The 21,882-nt window shown below is 47.7% G+C and overlaps 1 protein-coding gene across 4 annotated transcripts in view; it reads left to right on the forward strand.

The window, feature by feature from the left end:
- The window catches only part of CHD9 (chromodomain helicase DNA binding protein 9), a 2,197,083-nt gene that overhangs the window by 294,524 nt on the left and 1,880,677 nt on the right, over positions 1 to 21,882 (forward strand). The window lies entirely within an intron of this gene.

Below are 21,882 nucleotides of genomic sequence, written 5' to 3' on the forward strand. Positions count from 1 at the left end.
AAAAAAGTACACTTGAAAATCAACATACATTGTTTAAAAAGAATAAAAATTCATTCCTGAAGATATAAAATGATAAAAACTGTAAGAAAATTTTAAAACACTAGAGCTACAATTAATCTTGAGTACGGCGGATTTTTACACAGGTTTTAAGAAACATAGCAATGCATTTAGCGTTAAATACTGATTCTAAGTGTTGTAACGCCGGAAGGGCAGGACGGCATCTTCTCAAACTCAGAGATAACAGTATAGGAATGATCCAACGTTTGCGAGGTCATTCATAAAGTTTACAGAATAATGTTACATGAATAGTAGACTGTTCGGAAATACCATCACAAGGACACCGGATAGATGGAATGGACCAATCTTGTATCTTTGGAAATGCAACCAAACGAAAAAAGATATTGAACCTAAACAGAGTCAATAGGTATTTTTCATAAGTGGTCAAACAAAAGGTGAGATACAGTTGAATACCCTGAGTACATTGAATAGTTAAAATGTGTTGGTTCGAGACCTTGTTAATTTCTTTAGCTATGCGAATTTCCCTTAAATGTGACAAACATAACATTTTTAAAGTCTTTCGTGCAATAGTGGACAGGATGGAAGGCTCTTTAAAATATGTAGGAAGGTCCAAGTCCTTAAAAAAGTTGTAAACAAAGGACAGCCACGGAATGTCTGCCCAATTATCCAGGCCCAAACAGTCTAAAATTAATGCACGTGTTAGACTGCACTGCACCGTTGACCAAATACGGTGCCATAGTAATATTGGCTGAATCCTGATGTAGTCGGCAATGTAATCTATACCCAGTTCAATATGGCAACCATACGTTGGAGAGCACTGCGGGACGACCAACAAAAAACGAATGAAATTGTTCTCTACCCTCTGTAAAATGTCCACGGGTACATAACCCCACACCCCAGCACCTTAAACAGCTACACTATGGCATTTTGCGTGGTATATTTGCATAAGTTCTTTTGGGGGAGGTTTCCCTAATTTGCGCGCAAAAGCAATGAGGGCAGAGATGGCTCTCAAGAATAAAAGGTGCCTGCTGTTAATGGCCTGTTTCCATGAAGAAATGTTATCGAATAAGATACCCAAGTATGGATAGGTGTTAGTACAATCAAGCTTGGCTTCTTCAATGAATATCTGTTTTGGTTTTGTCTTGGGTATCTTTTTTCCAAAATGCATCGCAAAGGTTTTTTTTAATGTCCAATGAGGTCATAAATTTGCAGTAGCGATTTAGCAGAGTCTGTAGTTGTATTGGGGTTTGCGTCGTCTGCATAAAGCAGCACAGGGATGGGACGACGGGCGATAGCTGGTAAGTCCTGACTCCCCTCTAGCATAACCTTCTCAAGACCGTTCGTGTAAAGATTAAATAAGAAGGGAGCCAGGACGCACCCCTGTCTGACTCCCTTAGTAACTGCAAAGGGGGGGGGGGTTAGCTCACCGCTCATCCCAAATCTAACCCTAGCCGATACGTCCGAGTACAACTCGCGTAGGAAAGATCTTATCGCTGAGTCTACGCCCAGTTCTACTAAGATTGACCACAGCCTTGAGTGTGAAACACAGTCAAAAGCTGCGGTCAAATCCACGTAGGACAGGTGGATGTTATCCTTCTTAGCCCCTACATATTTCCCAATAAGAAGGGAGAGGTTCAACGCCTGCTCCACAGTGCCCAGGCCCTCCCCGAAGCCGTATTGCAGGTCTGTCAAGGTGTTATTGGCCTCAGACCAGACCCGCAATCTATCTAGGATCGGCCGGCCAGCGACTTTTCCAAGGGAATCCAGGAGGGAAATGGGTCTGTAACATGCAGGGTTGTTACGATCTCCCCTCTTGAAAATGGGTAGCAGGGTAGACGTTGACCAAGATTTTATAAGGCCCCCTTTAAAGCAGCTTCGATAACCTGCGTTAGTACCGGCACCCAGAGCTCCTGCAGATGGGTGTAAATATCCAAAGGAACCCCGTCCGGCCCAGGGGCCTTACCCGACTTTGAGGATGACAGGGCAGTAGCTACTTCATCATAACTAAAAGATAGATCAATAGGAAAGGTTAATTGGTTGGGAGATACTCCCTCTCCTCTATCGTCTAGGTACGAACTTTCATCTGAGAATATTTTCGAAAAGTGAGACCCAATCTTCTGCAGTGATTGCTACCTCAATGCTGGGGCGAGAGTTCACGTCAGTCAAGAAAGGTGATTTAACCACCTTCCAGAACATGACACTGTCCTTTCTGTTACAGCTTTCATGGAGTTTCTCCCAGAGGTCTCTTTAATTTCTTGTCTGCATTTTTTTATGGCCAGGTTATAAAGCTTTCTCAGATTCCTAATTTCATCTTGATCCCTCACTGGTTTGCGTAAAGCTATTTTTAGGGTCGAAAGAGCCTTGCGGCATTCAGAATTAAACCAACCTTTATCTTGGGAGAGGTTCTACTTTTGCTTACGAAGCAACTGTTCTCTAATTACCTTGGTGATAATAATGAAACCAGTCAAAATCTGCTCTGCAGAGGAATGCAGATTTAAACACGTTTCCAGCATTGGGAGGGCTCTAGTTAGAACCTTTGTTATGACATCCGGATCTACTGTAGACCATTTGACCGAGTATCCATTATTTTTGTCTATACTTATAGCTTTCTGGATAACAACCCAACGTCACCAGTTGAATTACGTGCAGTCTGCGCTGAGATGGTAACACTAATGGGGAAATGATCACTACTGATATCATCTCCAGTTAAAAATGAAAGCAGCTGGTCCTTCATATAGTTGGAGATCAGGATGAAATCAATTATGGTGTTACAACCCCTACCGTGAAAAGTGGGGGAAAAGTAGATTGGAGGCTCTACTAATTCATTTGCATAACCCAGTCCTAGGGTAAAAAGCTTTTCGTTCAGAATATTCCCCATGGAGGAATGAGCGAAATGAGTTAGAGGTCTTCCCCTTTCATCGACTATGCCACAGTTAGTCTTGTTATATTCTTTGCATAAGGAAATATTAAAATCTCCACCCCATATCAACTTAAAAGGTGAAGACCAGAATCTACTCCGTTGCTCATCTAAGACAGAGGTGATCCTATTAAGGACTTGCACAAATTCTGGCATTGACAGATTATACAAGTTCACTAAAAAATATGTGTGCCCTTGATTCACTGAAAGTTTAAAGATCTTATAGTTCTCTTCGGTTTTTAGTTCAGCAATTTCCTTAAGTGAGAGGGTATTAGATACATGTACTGAAAGTCCTCCCTTAGGTCTACCAAAGAGGGAAGGACGTGCACTGGAGTAAAACGTTCTATACCCCTGAAGATGGATAGCAGTCACTGACCATGTTTCCTGGCAACATATTACATTGTGGTTTCTGATTGTTTCTAGCCAGTTAAGTTGGTCGGTTTTGGGACGCAGACCTGCTACGTTCCAAAATATGATTGAAAGGGTCGAATTACTAGAAGGTAATACCTTGGACGGGAGATGAGGTTGTTTAAGATGAGTTAACGGAGTATGGCCATGAGTCGACAAAGAGGGATTTTGAGTTGAGTTCCAAGGCCCTTCATTCAGAGTACTGTTTTCTGGGGCCTTATTGGGGAGCTTGCTTGAACAAGAAGGACTGTGAAAGTAATCCTCAAGTGGAGCATCATTTTGGGATACAGTCAACTTATCTGAGGTATGCAGGTTAGAATTGTCTAGGGATATTGGAGTAGCTGTTAGTCATTCTATGTCCTCTAAACCTGACAGAATGTTATATCGATTCTGGGTAGGGATCAAAGAAGATCTTGTGGTCAGTTGATGGTTAAACCTGCGATCCTGAATGGGAGGATTGTTCCGCAATGAGGGATAAAAATAGCCCGGGAGCCTAAAATCATCCTGATATTGAAATGAACGAATGAAGTGGTCGTTATGGTATAGAGGTGGGGGCCTAAAACAGTCTTCCTGGTGTTGGAATAAAGGTCTAAGGCGATCTTCTCGGTGATTACAATGGTCTGATATGGTCATCCCGAAAATGGGCTAGGGGCCTGGAATTAGTGGCAGGGGTCAACATATTTCTGGGGTAAAAATAGGGCAATTCACGGGCTGTAATTGCATTACTACCGCTAAGGGGAAACCAATTTAAAATATGGCTAACTGCCCTTTTATCTCTGAAATTTATTATGATGATGTAAACCTTTGTTCTTTATACTGGGTCCTAACCAGGGAAGACGCCTAACATATAGGATTTCGCCATTTACGTTAGGAGGAAGGGGACGGTTCTGCCTGAGCCAAAAAATGACATTTTTTAATTGGTTTTGATCTTCTCTTTTACCGTCCTCCAGGACCGGAACTCCAGTGAGGACTACCACATGTGGGGCTGCTTCTGGGGGCAGATCCGCAATAAGCCTCTTAGGAATGGATGACCTTGCAGAATCATCGTGGCCAATAGGTTTTTGGACAGTTCTTGAGAGGTTAGGTTTTCCACCCGCCTGAGCCTCTTTATCTCTTTTGTTCATTTCTTGCCGTGTTGTGTTGGGACGTTGATTTCGGGATTTTAGATTTAGTGCAATTTGTGGTTTTTACCTCCTTTTGAACAGTGATGCTTGGGGAAAATACAGTAGAATTGGGCACTAATGGGGGCCTTGGTATACCCATTGTTCCCTCTTTAATTACCCCGATTGCCTGTTCTACGTTTCCTAGTTGTAGAGCTATTCTTTTTAGTCTCTCTACTAAAGGCAATATGAGAGATCTAACCAGTTTTTCAATGCTTCCCATCAGATCAGGTCCTAATGTTTTTATTGTTGGGGAGGGTGGTTGAGTAACTGGTACAGGTAATGTATGTACATCGGGTGAAGAGCTCTTAGGTTTTGGAGGATCAGTGTTACTCTTTGGTCCATTCCCCCTCTTTCTCCTTTTTTTTGGGGGGGGGGCCTTGTACTCGAGGGTTTTTAGAAGATTTATTAGGTTTTTAGGCAGTCTCTGCCAATGGTAACGGTGTGTCTGCCAAGGCTTTTACCTCTAGTATCGTTCTATCTAAGGTAGCAGAGAGGTTTATGATCAAATCATTATTTTCGTTTAGATCAAGTGGAGGGGTTCTAGCTTGAAGGAGTAAGGGTATGCTATCAGTGAAAGATGCATCAGGATTCTCGCTTCCGCAAGGCGTGCTGATTAGTGGAGACATGGCTAGCTGTAGCGGGCCTAGAGATGAGCGTTTATTCTTAATGAGCTCAACAGAGCGACGTCTCTCGTCCCGTCGCTCAGCAAGTACAGTGTCCCTGTCAGTTGCTATGGCGGCCCTGATGACATAATTGTCTAATGTCCCTCTTTTAGTTCCTCCACCCACTGAGGATTTTTCTTTGGGGGCAGGCGAGGTCATGGTGCCTACTTAAGGCTATGAGTACCTAGTTTAACCACGCTTAGCCTTTAATGTTTTCTCTGGTCAAACTATAGGTGAGCATTTATCAGTAGTAAAGGAAGCCAAGAAAAACATTAGGTGGGTCTGCTTACTAGAATCGAATGCATATACAGACAGTCAATCAGTCCTTGCCGTTGATTACACGTTGAAAGAGGGGAACCCAGTCCAGCCTCCTCTGAGGGCCACAGAGGGCCCTCCCTTTGCCCGGGCTTCGCTTCGCCCGGGGTCCCACAAAGCGGGGGCTACGCCGGTTTTAAGCGCCGCCTGGCGCGATGGTGGTGACGTCTGTCCCAGCATGGGAAGCCGGGTTATGTAGTCCAATGTCCCCCTCCGCACAGCGGCCGCGGTAAGATGGCAAATGCGGCGGCGGGAGGGAGACAAAGCAGTCCAACAGGATTAGGGGACCCAGAGGATATTCACGCTGCCAGAAAGGGATTTCAAAGCTTGTGGAATAGCGTGGAACCAAAAATTGTCGGCTATTATATAGTTCATGTACTCATACAGTTCGTATAAAAAATCAAGTAGCAATTCCCACTGGTCAATTCTGTGCTGCATCAAACTTTAAAGCTACAAAGAATTACTACATGTTTAAACTATGAGCTGTAAGGGCTTCCCCCAGACCTTGCTGCGTGTTCCAACGAAAAAACTCCAGGCAACTTCAGCGACCTTCAGATAGCACACCGTGGGACGCCCGGTAAGTTTTTTTCCTAATCTTTCTGCAGGCACAGTCGCAGTTTATTCTCCCCTTGCACCAAAATTGTGTCTGTAGGCTTAAGTAAGGTAATCCACGACGACCGTTGGAGACCAGCCAGCGTTCGGCGTTCAGCGTTCAGTGATTGCACTTGCTGCGCCCCGCCCTACAGGTCTTCTGCGGTCTCCGTAATTACTCTCCCCGCATTTGTTCACCACGGCTGTGTGTATTCTGTCACGTACCGAGCAGAGGGGATCTGGTTTTCCCGAGGCAGACTCTGACATGCAAGAAGAGGAAGACATCACTGCGGGTCAGCGTACCAGGAGTCCAGATCCCCCTGTGTCCATTCCACATAAGACAAAGGCTCCAGTCCCTCCTTTGCCCTCGGGTTCAGGTCGGCACCGACAAAACGTTTCCGATGCCCGACCTCTGGCCCGGCTCCGAAACAGAGATGCCTTCTGGCTCAGGCTCGAGCCAGCCCTGCTCTGATGCCGAACCGACACCTTCGGCAATAAAACATAAGACCAAGCATCTATCGGTCAACACACCTTCAGTACCGAAGATTCCTCCTTCGACGCCGAAAGGCTTGGAGCCGAAACCCTCCAAGGCCAAAGAGTCTGAGCTGAAATCATCCAAGGCCCAAGACTCAGAGCCAAAATCCTCAAAGGCCAAAGACACTGATCTGAAACCCTCCAAGCCCAAACACTCGGAGCCGAAACCATCAACGCCCAAAGGCTCGGAACCAAAAACCTTTGGCCCCGGAATCTTCACGGAAATATAGAGACTCTCCCCAAAGAGCCTCCATCTAATGAGCCAACTTTCGAACTGAAACAGACAAAGCTGGTTATAAACCTTAAAACAGGACATATTCAGGCAACCGTTTTAAAAAAACTGAAAACTGATTTGCCAGAGGACTGTCATATCCCTTTTAAGAAGACGAATTTGGGCACTAACCCTTCTCCTCCTTATATTCCACCTCCTTCTCCTAACTTGATTATTACAACATTGAATTCACCACCAAGGCCAATTACACCTGACCCACAGGATGAAGGGGATGGGGATTAGGATTAGGATGAGGACACTGACTCTTGGGAAGATTACCACACAGATCCAAATACAGATAATGACCCTGATTTGTATCCCTCCAGACCTTCCCCACCTGATGACAACATTTGCTATCTCGAGCTCCTTAACAGGGCTGCTCATTATCATGGGGTAGAGCTTCATAAAGAGCTTTTAGAAGAGGATTTCCTCTTTGAGACACTTTCTTCCTCACAAAGAACTACTCATACCTTGCCAATGCTAGAAGGCATGTGAAAACACACAGACAAGGTATTTAAGGATCCTGTAAGGGTAAGAATAATCACACCTAGAGTGGATAAAAAATACAAACCGGCTCCTACCAATCCTATTTATATTAAAGGTCAGCTGTCCTTGCTCTCTTGTAATCTCCAACGCACGCAAGAGGGCTAACTCTCGTCACAGGAGAGACCCCTCCTACTGACAAGGAGTCCAGCTCATTGATGCCTCGGGCATAAGAGTAGCTTCACAGGCCGCAAACAACTGGCGCATTGCCAACGCCTAGGCGCTACTAGCTCATTATGACCGGGCTCATTACGATGAGCTAGAAAAACTCATGCAACACTTGCATGACCAATATAAATCTAAGGCTAATTACCTCATTCAGGAAGGTAAACTCATTACCAGCACCTCCATTAACTGTGCACTACACGCAGCAGACACAGCATCTCATGCAATAAACACCAGTATACTATTACGCAGACACACTTGGCTCAATCTATGGATTTAAGCCAGAGGTGCAAACCACCATACCTAACCAATCCTTTGACAAAGAGCATCTTTTCGGCCCAGCTGTTGATACCTTGCTGGAAAAGATAAACAACAATGAGGTTGCAAATTCCATGGGGGCTATACAGTTACCTGCCAGTAGAGGTTCTTTTCACCGCTCAATTTACAGGGGTGGCTCAAAAACTGTGTCCACTGAGAATGCCTCCTTCCCTTACAAGGGTAACAAACAATCCCCCTCGTTCAGAGGTTAATCTAGAGGAGGTTTTAGAGGAAACAAAGGAAGGGGAAGAAGTAGAAGTAATTCTACACACACTTCCCACGTAAATAAACAGTGTCTTCCCTCCGCTACCCTCGATCATTCCGCTCCTGTCTGGGGAAGTCACTCCCAATTCCTACCTGTCTGGAATTCAATTACCTCAGACAAGTGGGTGCTACAAATTATCCAATATGGTTACTGCCTAAAGCTTACAAGCACTCCCCCAAATATTCTTCCAAGAGCACATGCAAGGTCACCGGAACATCTCACCCTCTTAAAGCAAGAGGTTCTAACTCTGTTAGAAAAACATGCTATAGAGCCTGTCCCATTAATATATCAAGGGACCGGGGTATACTAGACCTCAGACCGCTGAATCTGTACATACAGTCGCACCACTTCCACATTGTCACACTCCCAACAGGTGCTCCCACCACTTCAGCAAGGCGACTTTCTATCCACTCTAGACTTGAAGGACGCCTATTTCCATATTCCCATTCACCCTGCTCACAGAAAATATCTCAGATTTGTGGTGGACGGACAACATTACTAGTTCAAAGTTCTCCCATTTGGAGTAACTACAGCACCCAGAGTTTTCACCTAGTGCCAGGCAGTAGTCGCAGCTCATCTAAGAAGAGAGCACATTCATGTCTTCCCTTACCTAGACAGCTGGCTGATAAAAGCCAGATCACAACAAAGTTGCCTACATCACACTCCAAGACAGTCCATCTGCTTCACGACTTGGGGTTCACTGTAAGCCTCACCAAGTCTCACCTCCAAAATCCAACACACAAGTGTATCTAGGAGCCACAATAGACAGTCTCAAAGCTCTAGCGTGCCCCAACCCAGTCAGGATTTGCACCATGCAAGTTCTAATATCACAGTTTCAGCCTCAACACTCATTACCAACCTGAGTGTTCATGCAATTGGTGGGAATGATGGCTTCTTGCATTTTAATAGTTTCCTTTGCAAGACTTCAAATGCGTCCCCTACAGGAATGCTTAGCTCATCAGTGGAACCAGGCTCAAGGTCAGTTATGAGATCTGGTGTTGATAGATGCCCGTACCCATCGCTCGCTGTAGTGGTGGAACATACAAAACCTTTCCAAGCGGCAGCCATTTCTCGATTCTGTTCCACAGATAGTGTAAAACAGCAGACGCGTCCCTCACTGGCTGGGGAGCACATCTGGGAAAACATACCATTCAGGGCATGTGGACTCTGCAACAAAAACAACTCCACATAAACCATCTCAAACTGCTAGCAATTTTTCTAGCATTGAAAGCTTTTCAACTTAATGTAGTAGGCAAAGCGGTCTTGGTTCGCACAGACAACATGACAGCAATGTACTACATACAAAAGCAAGGGGGGGGGGGCACTCTCCAGCTCTCACAGCTAGCACAGACCATCTGGAGATGGGCCATACCTCAAAAAATAGATCTCCTTGCAGAACATCTTCCAGGAGTAGAATGGGAACTTCACCCTCAAGTTCTCCTCCCATTCTTCCAGATGTGGGGCTTTCCAGAGTTAGATTTGTTCGCCACCCACCTAAATGCAAAATGCCCAAACTTCAGGTCCAGGCATCCACACCCATTGTCCAATGGCAATGCACTGTGGATGAATTGGTCAGGGATATTTGGTTACGCTTTTCAACCTCTGTAGCTCATTCCATTAGTCTTCGGAAAGTCAAACCGCACTCCCTAGCGCTTATCCTAGTTGCTCCCACATTGGCCCGACAACCTTGGTTCACAATTCTGTTGGAGCTATCAGTAGTTCCCCACCAAAAACTACACCTCTTCCCCCAAGTTTCTTACTCAGAACCATGGAGAGATCAGACATCCTGATCCCTATCAGCTCAACCTTGTGATTTGGCACATGAAATCCTAGAGTTTGGCTACCTTAATCTTCCGCCAGACAGTATGGATGTTATCAAAGAGGCTAGATGCCCTACCATAAGAGTATGATACGCAGCAAAGTGGAACACTGCATTCCTTTTGGGCTGTTCTTCCCACTCTTGTGTGGGATACGGTGGTGCAAGTACTACCTCAGTGTCCAAAGGAGGCGCGGACAGTGCTCTCTAAAGCTATTGCTGAGGGGAGAGATGCAGCCAAGTTCACAATACCTTGTGGCTTTGACACCGCCGACTCGCTGGGCAGAGCAATTTCCACGACCGTGGCGCTCCACTGCAACGCCTGGCTGAGGACTACTGGTGTCCAGAACACCGATGGACATGCCCTTTGATTGCATTCGCCTTTTTGGCAACAAGGCAGATAGTGCGTTGGAGCATTTTAAGGACTCACAGGCTACGGTCAAGTCCTTGGGCCTTTCGGCCACTCGCCCTCCTCTGCCTTCTGCATTTTGATCCTTGCGTGGCCACGAAAGGGGCGCCCCAGCACGTTCGCTTCAGAGCCACATGCTGCAGCAGTCTCAGTGCGGGTGCGAACGTGGGACCCGCAGAGACGGGTCAGGGGGCCAGCAGGCTGGTCAGTCCACTTCCACTCTGGCCACCACTGTCCCAAACCCTTCCTAATCTGGTCTTTCTGGCCTTTCAAGCGCCAGTGGGTGACAGGGTTCGCCATCATCTCCCCCACTGTTGCATCATCATTTCGGACAGGTGGGTTTTACAAATAGTCCGAAGGGGCTACTCCTTCCCCTTCGAGACTGCCCCTCCAGCCATGCCACCCCAGTACCACCGCATGTCGGGGATCATTTGGCACTTCAACAGGAAGTCATGGCCCTCTTGGCCAAGGGGGCCATTGAGCGCTTTCCTGCGCCAGAAGTAGGATGTGGTTGGTATCCACACTACTTTCTTGTGCCCAAGAAGAACAAGGGCCTGCGTCCTATTTTGGACCTCAGGGACGTCAATCGCTTCCTCCGGAAGGAGAAGTTCAAGATGCTAACTCTGGCTCAGGTCTTGCCTGCTCTCGACCCTGGAGATTGGATGGTAGTGTTGGACTTGCAGGATGCATATTTCCACATTCCCGTCCTACCGGCCCACCGGCGTTACCTGAATTCACAGTAGGCCATGTGCACTTTGTTTACCGGGCTCCCCTTTGGCCTTACCAGCGCCCCTCGGGTGTTCACGAAAGTGATGGCAGTGGTCGCAGCTCATCTGCGCAGATCAGGGGTTCCATCCTTCCCCTATCTTCACGACTGGCTGTTTAAGGCAGGCTCGCCCTAGCTAGTAGTCTCCCATCTCCAAACTACGGCCGATCTCCTGCATTCGCTTGGGGTTCTCCATCAATGTTCCGAAGTTGCACCTGATAACCCCCTCAGTAGCGCCTCCTTATCGGAGCGATTCTGGATACGACGCAGTTTCGGGCCTATCCTCCCTTAACTGCGAGTCCAGGATATTCAGGCTATGGTTCTGATCTTTCGGCCTCTATCCTGGGTTCTGATCAGTATGACCCTGAGGCTGCTGGGCCTCATGGCCTCCTGCATCCTGCTGGTCACGCACAGAGTGTGAGAAGGTGGCCTGATATGCAGTGCTCACTATTCTAGTGAACACTATGTATCAGTCCAGCAACCCTTATTGATGATTGGTTGTAAGTCAACCTTATAGACCAGCTATCCTAGTCGCATGGATACGAGCAGTCTAAGGCTAAAGACTCGAGAGGGCGTGTTAAGCCAGCTGTTATACCACACATGTACCCCTTGAACACCCAGTGAAAGGACACCACACAAGTGTTATGAAAATAAACAATGTATTTATTAAAATCACAACAGCCCTGTACTCTTTATGAGGACAGGGTACTAAGCACAAAACAAAACTCTTACGAAAATACTTAAGTTAGCACAGTATATACAAATGCCCGAGGGGCACGGAAAACCATATACTCTGAAAGTGGAATGCGAAATTACTAGCAGGTAAGTACAGTACTAATAGGCTTTGGAATCGCTAGGTCTTGACTATAGAATCTTCAGATTACTTCTAGGAGGCCTAGGGGACTCGGGTGCAGAGTGTGCACTCTCACGCGTGATGCGGGACAAAGTCTATGGTAGCTAGATTTCACAAAGTTAGTGTTCTCGGGCGAACCCGACCTGGTAGGAGGAAAACGAAAGTGGATTCTGACCCTTGGATAGTGAGGCTATGCTGGGGCACCGAAATGCCGAAGTTACCTAGCCCAGGGGCTGCAGCTGCATAGGTCTCAAAAGACGTCGGGAATCCTCGTAGACGGACCAGGAGCCTGGAAGAAAGAAGTTGCTGGCAGGCGACCAGTGAAGAAAGTTCGATGGATCCAAGCCTGGATCGAAGATAGAAGACACCTGAAAGCAGAGGGGACCAAGTTCGTGACTACTAGCAAGTAGTCAGGTGGCCCAGGAGGGCACCGGATGGTAGTCACCTCGACTAGGTGAGTGGGCGACGCTGTGCTCTGCAGATCTCACGGACCAGGAGGCGTTGTCGGCGACCAGGATGGAGGAGCGAGCTGTCCCACGATGGATGAAGCTGTTGGCGTCGCTGGACCCAGGATTGGGCAACAAAGCCTTTGCAAATTCAAGCCCACGCGGTGGACTCAAAATGGCGTCTGGAGTGGACCAGGAGGGTCCGGGGTGCCTCTCTTGAAGAAGGAAGCAAGGGCCAGTCTGGAGCAACCAGACCAGCAGCAGTGATGTCGTCGGGCGTCGTTAAGAAGGCCACAAGCCAGCCGGCTAGTAGCCAAACAACGCGGTGAGCAGCAAAAAGCAGAAGGGCCCCACGCAGATCGTGGAGATGCTGGAGGGCTGATCTTCGGTGCTGGAGCTGCTCAGGGTTGGGGCTTCTCGGACCCCAAAGCACTCACCAGTGGAAGACTCGGTGGGCTTGTTGCAAAGAAGTCGTGCAGTCTTGGCGATCGTCGGTCCCTCGAGGTCTCGTCGCACTCACGGTTCTCAGCTTGGCTGTAGAGGTGAGTAGAGGTCAGAGGTGCCAGGGAAGCCGGGTCTCGTCGAGCTGGGTCGTCGGATTCCTGAGGAAGGACTTGCAGCAGACCGCAGTGTTCTTAGGATGGTGCCTGCGGATGCAGGGTGACTACTCCTTAGCCACAAGGGAGAATCTTGAAGAAGAAATCTTGATGTCCTTTCGCAGAAAGTCGTGTCTTGATTCCAAAGATGATCTAATTTGAACAGGGGGCCCGCTCCTATCTTTATACTAAAAAAGCGGGCTGACCCGGTGACTAGGTCCTGCCTATGGGTGGGACTAGGAGGGGGGTGTTTACACCCCTCTCCCATGCCGGACTTCCCCCAGGCCAGGGGCTGGTGTGCCCCTGGAACTGGTTCTGACCGGCCTATGCGTAGTGAGCACCGGGGTGCCACTCAGCAGTCACCTTCCTGTAAAGCCCTGCCTACCCAGGATACACAAAACCCTGTCTGGGATGGTGCTAGCACCGCCCCGGACAGGAAACCCTTTGTCCAAGCTCTCCTCGCTGGAAGGACTCCCAGCAGCAGGAGGTCAGACTCGTGTTTGTGGTGGCAGCATCCATTTTGTGGAGCTGAGGCTTCAGTTAACTTTAACCGGGGTTCACAGTTACATGCATGTCGTGTCCCTCTAGAAGGGTGGAATGCTAACCCCGTCGCCAGAATTGGCGAGGGGTTAGTATTCCAATTCGTATGACACCTTACTCGACCTGTTTTGATAAAGCAATACCAGAGATAGCATTTAACCGCGAGGATTATAATGCACTTAAGAGTATATGGTATGCGTTATCATGGAACAGCTATTAGGACTTGGTTCCGCAAGCTGCAGATAGGCTCAGCTCATGCCAGAGCACCATCTCACACGATTCCAAGCACTCTGCCTTCATGATTGTCAAGGCCTGCCATAGGAGTGACTGATAGGAATCTGTGTGTCCATTTTTAGGGTTAGATATAGGTATACTATATCTACAGCAAAGGGTGATTACACAACTTTGCCCCAGCTGTCATGCAGCCAGTTGTGTCAAATTTAGGAGGCCAGCCAGGGGTGGCATAATACATGCTTCAGCCCCTGGTAGGCCCTTGGTACACCTATGCCCTGAGTTACAGGGTCTGATAAGGTGGCCCAGTACCAATTGGTAAATGCACCTAGGGTACATGTTGTAATTTAGAGAGAGAACAGCCAGGCTGTGGGTCTGATTGGCAGGCCCACAGCCAGATAAAGTCGTAAACCAGTGAAACAAAAGCAAAAAATCTGGGTGATTATAGGATTGCAGACCCTACTCTCCTACACCGAGGGCATATGCGGGCTCTGCAGTTGGACCTGAACTTCCAGTGGGCGCAGCATCAGGGGAACCTGTCAGATTACGTCCATATCTCGGAGGGCACTGCACAGCAGCTGCAGTGGTGGCTCATGAACCTCCATTGGGTCCAGGGCAGATCCTTCTCCCTTCCCCAACTGGAGCACACACTGGTGACGGACGCGTCCCTCCTGGGATGGGGGGGGGGGGGGGGGCACATGGCAGAGAGCAGAGGCCCCTGATCTCTGGCGGAGTCCAGGCTCCATATCAACCTTTTGGAGCTTCGGTCGATCCGACTTGCACTGAAGGCATTCCTTCCCTCTGTCAAAGGAAAAGTGGTGCAGTTGTTCAGACAACACAACCGCCATGTGGTACTGCAGCAAACCAGGAGGGGTGGGGCCGTGGCCCCTATGTCAGGAGGTTCTGCGCCTCTGGACATGGCTGGAACAGCAGGGCTTTTTCCTGGTAGTTCAACACCTGGCAGGTTCACTGAACACCAGGGCGGACAAACTCAGCCGTAGGTGCATGATGGATCACAAATGGCGTCTTCACTCTGACGTGATGCAAAGTCTCTTTCGATAGTGGAGAGAGCCTTGGTTAGATCTATTCGCCACCGAAGAGAACGCGCAATGTTAGCAATTCTGCAAGTTGGAATTTCCAAGACGACACTCGCTAGGCAACGCTTTTAGTCACGAGTGGAGTTGCGGTCTGTTGTACGCCTTTCCGCCTATACCACTCCTGCCCAGAGTGCTGAAGATCAGGCGTGAACAGGCCCGAGTCATTCTTGTGGCGCCGGACTAGGCTTGAAGAGTTTGGTATCCTGAGCTACTCAGATTTCCCCGATCCGACTGCCTCTACAGGAGGATCTTAAGTCGCAGCAGAAGGGAACGGTCATCCACCCAAACCTGTCCAGTTTCCACCTCTTTGGGTGGAGATTGAGCCGCGGCAGTTGATGCCTTTTGACTTGCCTCCTGAAGTCTAATGTCATTCTGGCAGCCAGGTGTCCCTCCAATAAGTTGGTGTACGACTGCAGGTGGAACAAATTTGTGCCATGGTGCACTGCAAAGGCTGTTGATCCCCTTTCTGACCCTCTTTCAGAAGTTCTTCTGTTGCTTCTTTCTTTGGCCCAGCAGGGCTCTGCTCTGGGTACTAACAAGGGCCATCTTTCTGCTATTTTGGCCTTTCTCAGGCTCCCTGATCAGCCCTCTCTTTTCAAGTCCCCTGTTGTAAATAGATTTCTCAAAGGCATTACTCATCTTTATCCTCCTATTCGTTTAGTAATGCCACAGTGAGACTTGAATCTGGTTCTTGCATATTTAATGTGCGCTCCCTTTGAGCCTCTCCACAACTGTCCTCTTCGTCTGCTGACTTTGAAGACTGCTTTCCTGGTTGCCATCGCCTCTGCCTTGAGAGTGAGTGAGCTCCACACTCTTTCTTGTAAACTTCCTTTTCTATCTGTCCCTCCAGACAAGGTTGTGCTCAGAACACTTCCATCCTTTCTGCCAAAGGTTGTCGCTGCCTTTCACATCGGGCAGACCATCACTTTGCCCAACTTCTTTCTGCATCCTTCTAGAGAGGAAGAGGCTCCACTGTCTGGAAGCAAAGCGTGTGCTCTCGTTTTACTTGAACCGCACACAACAGTTCCGGGTGGATGACTAGCTCTTTCTTGACTACATTGGCACCAAGAAAGGTTGGGTCGTACAAAAGCGGACTATCCCCTGATGGGTCGTCTTGTGTATTAAAGCCTGTTAATCTCTGGCTAAAAAGGAAGCTCTGTGGGGCTGCGCAACCATTCCACCAGGGCGACGGCTGCCACAACGGCATTGGGACGTGGTGTCCCCTTGCAAGACATCTGTCAGGCAGCTATGTGGGCCTCGCTGCACACTTTCACTAAGCACTGTTGACTAGACAGCCAAGTCCGTAGCGACGGCTTCTTAAGCCGTTCTGTTCTCCGGAACTTCCTGGTGGGATATTGGTTTGCAGACCCACTACTGGGGTTGGTATTGCTGGGGTATGTATTCTAATGTTAGGAATCTATCACTTTGTTTCTCTCAGATGAAGAAGTTACTTACCTTTGGTGACGATATATCTGTAAGAAACATTAGTAGTGATAGATTCCTTACTGCCCCACCCATCCTCCCCGTTCTGCGAACTTATTTCTAGGGTTACGGTCATCCCTTTCAGGGCCCTAGTTCCAAGGCACCAGTGGTCAGTATCTTGCATGCCACTGTGTTTCTGGCGTGGAAAGTCGTGCACAGAACTGCTGTCCGCTGACAAGGGTGGTGTATAAGTAGCTGCAGCAACGTCATCTCGGCGGCAACGACACCAACGACTGACGCGGAGCCGCATGACGCCGCCTTCTGATGCGCAGAGGTACTGCTGATGAAAACTTTCCGGATCCAGTCTGATGACTGGGGGCAATTCTAAGGTAAGGAATCTATCACTACTAATGTTTCTTACAAATATATAGTTACCGGAGGTAAGTAACTTGTTTGTTTAAAATGGTGGGTGCTAATACGCAACCCTGTTTTACCCCTTGTTCCATGCTGATCTGTTCCAAAATTGAGATGTCATCCTAGTTTTACTCTGGCCCATGTATTGGAGTAGAGCAACATGATGCCTTGTAATAATGGCTCTGGGATTTTCCAGGCTGTAAGTTTGGACCACAGTAAGCGGTAGTTGACTCGGTCAAACGCTTTACTATAGCCTGTAAAACAGCAGTACAGATTTTTTACTGTATTTGTCTAGTTACAAGCATCCTTATGGCCACCAGATTGTCTATGGTACCGGCCTATGTTCTAAACCCAGTTTGGTTGGGGGAAAACAGGTTGTTTGTCATTGCCCAGTCTTGTAAATCCTCGAGTAGTAAAGAGCCAAAATATTTTGCCTCAGTTTTCGGTAGTGCGATATGTCTGTAACTGTCTGGGAGCGAGGTGGGGCCTTTTTTGTAAATAGGATGAAGAATTAAGACTTGCCAGGATGGTGGCACTGTGTGCTGAACTATGCATCCCTTGAATATATTTTCAAGTATGCCTGATGTTGGGATGCCGTTGGGGCCTGATACACTATCCCCTCTACTTTTTCGAATTACTGTTGCTATTCCGTTAGCGTCGAAGTTTACTGCATATTGGTGCTTTGTGGCCATAGTCTGTAATGACGAGAGCTGTGCATGGTTTTATTTGCTTAAGGCTGGCCCTTCATTGGGTTTTATAGGTGTAGCTTTGTATAACATAGTAACATGCTTTTTCCATTTTTCTGTGGTGACGTTCTCATTTATAACGATAAAGGATGTGTCCCTGTTCAGCCTATTTATGATTGTCCAGAAAAGGAGTGCATTTTTGTACCTACATGCCATAAACAGTTCGGTTTGGAGACGTTCCTCATGGTCTTGTTTGGCTTGCCAAATATATTTTTTGTACTGGCTGCGCAGGGATTTGACCTCAGGGAGCAAGTTGGGATTTGCTTGTGATTTAAGAAAGTCAACCTTCTTATTCAGTTTTCTTTTTAACATCTTAAGCTTTTTTGTGTACCAGGGTTTAGTGTCTGTGAGATTTAAGGGAGCAGAGCTTTGTTGTTTGCTGTCTTAAGAGGTCCCAACTCATTCGAAATCCTGAAACACTTATTATTGACAACTACTACAGCCCTACCGCCCCCATTAAAACGAATTACATCTTCTACTCCAAACGCCCCTCTAAATGGAAAAGCATTTTCACACAACATCTCCCAGTCACTAAAACCTCCAAAATACCCCATGGCGACAAACTTTCCTCCACTCCCTCTCAACCTTTTGTGGGGAAATCAACATCTTCATATTTAAAACTGGTAACATCCTCATCCAAGCGGCCGTATCCCATCTTAATACCTTCGAACTCCATTTCAGATCCTTGGCCCTCCAACTTTCCAATTCCACCAACAGCCTCCCATACTCTCCACCTCCTCTCTCCCCACCGACCCCGCCCCACCAGCCCACTTCTCCTGCCCCTGACCCTTCAACATCAAATGACACCATGCAAACGTTGTCACCCATCCCCTCTTTTCTCACTATGACCCCCCTCTCACCTTGATCCTCTCCTCACCCCTCACTCCCAATCCCCCTTACACCTAATCAGCCCACCCATTCCCCTCCCTATGACCCCTCCCTCCGTGCTCTTTCAGTCTCCCCTTCCATTCCTCCTCCAACCCTCCTCCTCTCCCAACTCCTCCTCTCTCACGCCGAATCACAATACTCCTCACCCAGATTCCCTTTCCATTCCTCCTCCAACCCCCCCACTCCTCCTCTCCCAACTCATCTTCACACCCACCGAATCACAATACTCCTCACCAAGATTCCCCTTTCTTTCCTCCTCCACCCCTCATTCCTCCCCTCCCAATTTAGCCTCACACCTTCTGAATCACACTTCCCCCCCACCCTTCTTCTCCCAACTCATCCTCTCCCTCGCTGAACTTTACTCTTCCCATTATCCCCCCTCACTCCTACACCAATCCACAACTGTACCTCCTTGCTATCTCCAAAATTATCATCCACAGAGGTCCCATCTCCCCCCTACCCCGACATGCCACTCCTCCCATACAACTACAGCCCTCCCAGCTCTCCTGCCTGCATCGGCTCTTCTCCTCCTCAGATCAGGCCTCCTGCCTGCATTTGCTCACTGCCTCCTCAGAGCAGACCCCCCTCCGCTGCTAACTCTGAACCCCATTTGTCGTCCCCCCCACACCCTATTTACCCCCTCACTCTTATCTCAAACTCCCTTCGCAACATCGAACTTAACCTCACCACCCTTACCAGAGATCTCTCTCATCTCAGGAACGATGTCCTCAACCTCAAATCCAGCGACCTCCCTCCCTGAAGAAACACCGCCAGCACTAGTCTAATAAACCCCACCACATCCACACCGTGGAAAACAACTCCCTTGCTTTGCCGGGCATAAAGACCACTTCGCACCACTTGCACCCTCTCTCACAGGAGATTTCCGACCTCAAATTCCTACCCTCCTTACTCATCAACCATGAACACACCTCTCCCCCCCCCCCTTCTCAAGCATCCCTGTCATATTGGGAACTAGTTGTATTCCCCCTTCACCTGTCTCACCTAGACCCCCTCCTCAGCTCACCTCCATTCATGCCCTCCCATCTCCCAAACCCACTCCCAAACCCCTCACCTGCATGCTTGTTAACTGCCGCTCCGCTGCCCGACATGTCATAGAAATCTCTGAAACCATCCTTAGCGAATCCATCGACATCGCGTTCCTTACAGAATCCTGGCCTAATGACCACTCTATAAGCATTCTTGACCTACTCTCACCCTCGGGCTACTCCATCATTAGGAAAGATAGACCCATCCGAAAAGGCGGTGGTGTAGCTATCATCTTCAAAGACGAACTACAGCTCTCCCTTATCAATAACTCTGAATATGCCTCCTTTGAATAACTTGTAGCCGAACTCAAAATACAGGGTTCCCCCTCATCCGCCTTTACAATATATATAATCCGCCTGGAAATCACTACCCATTCATTGACGAGCTATCTTGCCTTCTTACCCAATCCTCAATTGCCAAATCTAAAAACATCTTCCTGGGAGACTTTAACCTCCGTTGGAATGATACTAAAGGTCCCTCAATCTCCCTCCTCTCTGACCTTCTTGAAATTAATGACCTCAAACAAATCTGTCAGTCACCAACCTATTCCAAAGGAGCCACCCTTGACGCTATCATTACCAGCAAAGATCTAGCCCTCCTATCTAACATCATTCCCATTGACTGGTCCGACCATCACCTTATCCTGTTCTCCATAACCAACTCTGCCTCCACCCCTCCGTCCAAAACTATTAAACCCATGAAACTGATCAGAAATCTCAGCCATATCCCTCCCGACTTACTTGAATCCAAACTCATGCCCAGCTTCTCGCTATCCCTCCCTCTCTTAACACGAATGAACTAACCGAACAATATAACAAAGTTGTCACTGCTACCCTTGACCTTCTAGCCCCTCTCAAACTAAAAAAACTAAAAAAACAAAGAAATATCCCCTCCAAATCATGGTTTAACACAGACCAAAACATTGAAAGACGTAGACTCAGACTGACTGAAAGATTATGTAGACAGCACCCCTCTCCTTCTAACCTGGCCCGCCTCAGACTTGCTAGATCGTCCTACAAAAAACACATCTTTAGACAAAAAACTTCCTTCTTCAGGTCACAACTAGATCGAGCTCAGAATAAGCCAAGAGAACTATTCAACATTGTGCGCAATCAAACTGCTTCCGCCCCCCTGTCCCACTGGCCTCGAAGACTAGATGTGAAGAAATAGCTCTCTTTTTTCAGACAAAATTAAACTAATTGAGCAATCCTTCCTCTCTACTGCGATCCCTACCACCAATCCGAACATCTCTTAATATCCCACCCTCCATCATAACTCCCCCTACACCCTCTACTGCCCATCATAACTCTGATCTCCCTCACCCCTCCTTGCCCCCCAATTTCCTGGACTCCAATCATCCTAACTCTCTTTCTAAAAATAATGCTGCTTGGCTTAACTTCTAGCCAGTCACGGAAAGAGACGTCTTTAACATAATTTCCAAACTCAAGCCTTCCTCCCACACCAAAGACCCTCTCCCCTCCAAACTTTTCCAAAACCTCAAACATATCATCACCCCTTCCTGGACCTCTATTATCAACAGTTCCCTTGCCACCGGCTGTGTCCCCACTTCATTGCAACTAGGCCAAATCACCCCCATTATCAAAAATCCTTTGGCAGACCCAAACAACCTCAATAACCTTCGTCCTATCTCCAACCTTCCCCCTTCTTTCTAAAGCCCTGGAAAAATGTGTTCTTCTCCAATTAGATAGACACATTGAACACTTTAAGTTACTAGACCCCTTCCAATCTGGCTTTAGGAAAGGATGCAGCACTAAAACCGCCATGCTAAACATTGTTGATGACATCCACCACTCACTTGACAATTGTGAATCTAGCCTTCTGATCCTCCTTGATCTCTCTGCAGCGGTTGATACTGTTAACCACTCTGCTCTACTCAATGTTATTAGAGATCGATTCGGCCTGAATGGTACGACACACGAATGGTTCGTCTCATACCTACAACAACGTTCTCAACAAATCAAAATCGCCTACCCTACCTCCATCTCCTTAGGAGTTCCGCAAGGATCCATCCTCTCTCCCTCTCTCGTTAACCTTTTCATGGAACCCCTCACACTCATTCTTAAACAAGCCGGGATCAACTACCATCTCTATGCCGACGACACCCAACTCTATTATAAGATTAAAGCTCATGCTGACATCCTTCACCTCAACAACACTCATCAAGATTCAAGCCTGGTTCCTCATTAACCACCTCAAACTCAACCCTAAAAAAACTGAAATAATTCTTTTTTCCCCTAAAAACAACAAGCTCCCCATTCAGAATTGGATCTCTGACCTTAATGCCCTCAACTGCTCCTTATCTTTGTCCTCCTCAGTCAAATCACTAGGTATCTCACTTGACGACCTCTTAACCCTCAAGACACACATCAATAATTCTGCCAAAGGAGGCCTCTTCCCTCTCCGCCACCTTAAGAAAATCA

Source organism: Lissotriton vulgaris, chromosome 12 (assembly GCF_964263255.1).
Source record: "Lissotriton vulgaris chromosome 12, aLisVul1.2, whole genome shotgun sequence".
Lineage (NCBI taxonomy): Eukaryota > Metazoa > Chordata > Amphibia > Caudata > Salamandridae > Lissotriton > Lissotriton vulgaris.